Below are 6,000 nucleotides of genomic sequence, written 5' to 3' on the forward strand. Positions count from 1 at the left end.
TCCAGGTAGAACCTTCAGCTTTTAGTTGTCCATGGAGATGGTCAGAAGAACCGTTAATTGTTCTAACGTGTGTGACTGGTGCTGTTGGGAGAAATTGCGTGTATGGCCTGACAGTGAGGTCAGATGTTGCGGTATCAGCAGCCAGTAAGGGTACTCAGGCACGGGAAGACGTTAGTCTGGGTGGCAGTTGAGGCGCTGCGAGAATTGGGGTTGTCAGACAGGACAAGGGCGGCGGAGAGGAGAGGAGAGGGGGTCAGGGGGGGTCAGGGGGTGTGAGGTGTGGGGTGTCTCGGGGGCGGGGGTGGGGCGGTTAGGTCAGGAACACTGTCAGTCAGGCAGCTGCCTCAGAGGTGCTGACATCCCAGCACATTACTGGATAAGTGGAGGACAAGGGCAGAGCAGTCCCAAGATAAGACGAGAGAGAGAGGAAGGGTGTGTGTGTGTGTGTGTGTGCGTGCGTGCGTGCGTTTGTGTGTGTGTGTTTTGTGTGTGTGTGAGAGAGAGAGTATACACTTATGTACTGTATGTTGGGCATCAAGATGGGACATTTGTATGCTGTACAGTATATCAGAAAAATTGCTTGTCATGATTGTGCATGCGTGTGTGTGCGTGCATGTGCGCGTGCGTGTGCGCGCTCGCGTGTGTGTAGGTATGATTATTTATGTGCTCATATGACAAACTGACAGAGAAGAGAGTGATTTAGAGAGAGACAGGACGATGAACAGAAAAAAAAGCTAAAGGGTGTGGATGAGAGAAGGAGAGCCAGTAACAGAGAGAGCAAGAGAGAGAGAGGGAGAGAGGGAGAGAGAGAGAGGAAGGAGGCTGAAAAAGGTCCCAGGTGTGTGGGTGTATGAGTGTAGGAGTGTGTGTGTGTGTGTGTGTGTGTGTGTGTGTGTGTGTGTGTGTGTGTGTGTGTGTGTGTGTGTGCGCTGTAGTAACATGTGATTTGGGGTGGCAGACGGGAGTGATCAGCCTCCACCACCTGCTCTGCTGCAGCTAAAATAAAATCAGTGACAAGTCACCATGCCCTCCCACACACACACACACACACACACACACACACACACACACACACACACACACACACACACGATGGTTGCATGCTATGTTCAATACATATACTACACTATAATGCACTATATGTATGTACAATATGAACATAAACCACAACCTAAACACTGGATCCATACCTGTGATACTACTCTTTAAACTACTATGCATCCATACCTGTGATACTACCCTTTAAACTACTGTACATCCATACCTGTGATACTACCCTTTAAACTACTATGCATCCATACCTGTGATACTACCCTTTAAACTACTATGCATCCATACCTGTGATACTACCCTTTAAACTACTATGCATCCAGTGCACCCAGACTTACATAACACTAGCACATGCTTCCACACATACTGGTGCAAGCACCAAGCACACACTCAACACACCCTTATTATAAATGCAACACACACACACACACACACACACACACACACACACACACACACACCAGGCGTGGGTGTTGAGACGCTTTGGCTCTGATGATTAGTATTGATCACTGCTTTATTTAGCCACTACACATCTCTGATGACACCCCACCCCCTACAACACACACTCACACACCCACATAATCACAGACACATATACACACATACACACACACACACACACACACACACACACACATCAGACAATCTCATACAGTACATAGACCCAGACACACAGAAAGACATGCAAACACACACTTTCAGGACATTGTGATGACATCAAACACAAGAAAGACTCATTATCACTTCATAAAGATATATATATATATGGGGCTAGGGGAGAGGGAGAGGTTGTAGCCTCAGCTGGTGGGCAGGTCTCCTGAGAGGTCTTGTACATCTCCACCCAACCAACCCCATAACATCACCCTCTCCCTTCAAGCCTAGAGGAAGAGGGTGCAAGGGTTACCATGGTTACCGTGATGAGGGGAGCCGCCATTGGGCAGTGTCTTTCCCGTAACCGACATTGCTGTTGTTTTTTGCGAGACAAATGCTTAGTCTCGTGGGTCGTTTATTCAGTGTGCAGGGCCAGACGGGAGTTTGTTGTTCACAAAGGTGCTTTGGCTTATAATGTCGTCCCAAGTGTTAGATGATTTTAAGGTTTGCGCTAAAGGTCTAGATTAATGAACCTGCTAACTGATATATTGTCAGTTATGTTATCACAGATGGAATCAGTGTCTTGGCAATGTAAAGTTATTCACTGAAAGAAGCTGGTGTATTTGGTTTAAACGTGGGCTGCACAATTTGGGGAAAATATGTAATTGCGATTTTTCTGACAGATATTGCTATTGCGATTTACAATGTTTTTTTTTATGTCAATGAATTGATTCAGTTCAATATTCAAAATGGCTCTTTATTTTGTGCCACCCCTGATTGGTGCCCGGTGCACAAGGAACACAGTACCTGCGACTGACTGTGAAGCTCAGCAATCAGAATGTCTGTGCTCCTCACGCACTACGCACACAGAAGTGCCATAGTCAAGGAGGATGAAATGAATATAAAAGTCAGAAATGTGACAAAATTAACTGGGCACGATTTTTTGTAGTTTTTTGCGATTAGGTAATTGCGTTGGTTCATATTGCGATTGTGATTGCAATTGCGATAATTGTGCAGCCCTAGTTTATACCCAACCAATTAACTACCTGAAAAGCATGTGAACATCAGTAACTCATCTGGCACTATCAGAACTAATTTGGAGATAGTAACAAAACTGGTTGCATATAAAAACGATCCCCAAAATCATACCTCTCTCGCAAGCCACATTACTGTGTACTTCTTTGAAAATTAAATGTGCTTAGTGATTATTTATTGGAGTTTGATTGTTGTTCCTGGAGAAGTAAGTCTCTTTGGATAAAAGTGCTTGCCAAATGCACAAAATTAAAGTGGGTAATCGTTTCAGTGTTGCTTTAAATTCATGCTGGAGAGACAGTATAGAGCTGAGGTCAGTGCCGGAGCCTCTCCTGTCCCCTGACCCCAGGGGCCAGAGGGTAACAGGCTAATTCTACAGCTGGCGGGGTTGCTATGGCAACGCGTTTACCAAAAGCACAGCCTTTTATGACCATAGTTCACTGGTCACATTGTGCACCAAACAATGGCATGGTAACAACCATAAAAAAAAAACATACAAACAAACATTTAAATTGGGTTTTCTTTTAAATGCATTTGAAATAAAATGTCAGTCTAACTTGGGAGGAGGGTTGAAATCTCCTCCTTCTCATTAGGAGAGTGCCATTGATGCCGCCACTGAAAGGTCAAGTGGCGCCAGGTGTAAGGAGCAGCCTATCAAAAAGAGATGAGCGCATGTTTAATTATTACACCAGTCCCACGAAAGAGACGGGAAAAGAAATCAGCGCTCTTAATTTAATTAGGCGCTCAGCTTTTGGGAGATCTCTGGCTCTGTTAATTACCTCCTCCTCACTGTGGGGTTAGCGGACCAGCCACTTATCTGTCTCTCTCTTTTCTGTCTTTGCTTCTTTCCGACGCTCCAAGCCAAACGGGTGGCTGTGAAAGTACCTCAGCCCATGACAATGGCGGTGATGAGATGTGGTGCTGTTTGGTGTGGTGAGGTGAGGTATGATATGGTATGGTGGGGTGTGGAATGGTGTGGTGAAATATTGTGTGTGGTGAGATGTGGTGTTGTGTGGTAAGATGTGGTGTTGTTAGGTGTGGTGTGGTGTGGTTTGATATGGTATGATGGGGTGTGGTATGGTGTGGTGTGGTGTAGTGTGGTGTTTTTCCTATTTACAGCCTTCCTCCGGAGTTATGACTCAACTCACTGCTCACAATGTTACCCACAATGCACCTCTCTCTCCCCCTCGCACCCAACGCTACCACGCTGGCCCTCTCAGTAACAACCTGCTGATGCAACGCGTGGGGAACCAGAGAGGACTGAGTGCGCACGAGTCCTCCCTTCCCTTCCACAGAGGGGGAACCAGCAGAGTGTCCTTGGTGGAGGAGAGAGTGATGGAGGGACAGAGAGGAGGGAGAGAGGGAGAGAGTGATGGAGGGACAGAGAGGAGGGAGAGAGGGAGAGAGTGATGGAGGGACAGAGAGGAGGGAGAGAGGGGGAGGGGCTCCAATCGATCCCTCCCTCACGTGCACTTTCCTCTTTCCCATCACCCCCATGATCTGGTCGAGTGCTGGCAGAGGTGCACGTGCAATCATGCATGCACACACACACACACACACACACACACACACACACACACACACACACAGAGAGAGAGAGAGAGAGAGAGAGAGAGAGATTCAAGCATGCATAGAGAAGCACACACACACACACACAAACACACACACACACACACCCTCTCCCTGAGTAGAGACAGGAGATGCTCCACAGTGTGTAAACAGCACTCGGGCTAAAATGGCTAATAAACCTCATATCCACTACAGTCTCACAGATACAGAGAGACACATTTCCCTGTGCTTCACTGCCTTTCTTTCTGTCTTTCTTTCTTTCTCTCTGACCATTCTTTCTTTGTTTTTGCTGTTCTTCCTGCTTTTGAAAGCCCTACCTGAGAGAGTCGTGTGGTTATTTTTGTGCCACCGCCAATGCTGTGTGTGTGGTGGTGGTGGTTAGTGTAGATGTAGAGTGGTGACTCATTCTCCCATCTACCTGGTTTGTTTTTGTGACTCACTCACATGCTGCCTGATAGCAGCTAGCCTGTGTGGTGTGGTGGCCGCTGATATCAAATCAAAAATAGTCAGTTAAGGACAAAAATAGTGTAACGTGACAGTCAGACTCTCACCGTTCGGCTGGCTTCAAGATAACAACAACCCCTCATGTAAACAATCAATTATAATCTGAAGGCTTCCGGTGAATTCACTTTTGTTGTGGTGCTCTGCACAAGGGCAAAAAAAACAAGATGTTTTCCTCACTATTGCTTCGCTAAGCATGCTGTTACTAAAACTAGAGTTCCAACAGCTGAGGCTGTTTGGGTCTCTATGGCGACGGGGGGTGGGCTGCGTGCTTCCTCCCACCAGCTATCCAAAAGGAAGCGCTGGCCTGCCACAGGGAAAGAAAAGAAGAGAAAGAACAGGTGAAGAAAAGAAAAAGAAGAAAGAAGAGAAAGAACAGGTGAAGAAAAGAAAAAGAAGAAAGAAGAGAAAGAACAGGTGAAGAAAAGAAAAAGAAGAAAGAAAAGAAAGAACAGGTGAAGCTCCCTGCTGACCACATGTGATGGTGTTGCGTCGCGTCGCGTCTAGGCAGCCCCACACACTCGCCCCCACGCAGGGCACCCGACTCCCTTCACATCCGTCCGCTGGGCGGTCCGAGTAGGTGGGCGTGGTGCGGCTGGGGGTGGGGGGAGGTGGGTTATGGGGGCGACGGTTTCCTCCCAGGTCCTAAATCTTCCCCGGTGACAGTTTAACTGCGGCTGGTGCGTTTAGCAGCCCAGGCAGCCTGCTGAGGCAGCAGGATCTCATTCGAGAGTGTAGACCCTCAGCAGGCAAGGGGTGCCTCTGACACAGATGGAGAGATAGAGAGAGACGAACAGGAAGAAGAGAAGAGACAGACAACAAGAATGCAGAGTAGAGCAATAAGAGGAGTAGAGAGGCAAGAAATGAAAACACACCAACATTTCTGGGATTCCAGAATCAGAACCATACTACATAGATACAATCAGAACCATACTACATAGATACAATCAGAACCATACTACATAGATACAATCAGAATATGTCGAAAGAGAGAATCACAATCCATAGACGAACAGGCTTGGTTTGTTAGCCGTGTTCATTGGGATGGCTCATGGCTGGTGGGTTTAGAGGGTTTCACAGGGTTTGCATGGGGACGCGGGCCGACAAAAGGAATCTTGGGCTATCAGACGCCACAGTGAACTTGATCACTCTTCTACTATTTGCCAAGCGAAATCCATGCTGATGTAATGTTACCCATTTAGTGCTGAGCTAGTGCCTAGTGTGTTGCAAATGGATGAACAGGGCCATGGTCCTTCC

The sequence above is a fragment of the Alosa alosa genome, chromosome 7 (genome assembly GCF_017589495.1).
Source record: "Alosa alosa isolate M-15738 ecotype Scorff River chromosome 7, AALO_Geno_1.1, whole genome shotgun sequence".
Classification (NCBI taxonomy): domain Eukaryota; kingdom Metazoa; phylum Chordata; class Actinopteri; order Clupeiformes; family Clupeidae; genus Alosa; species Alosa alosa.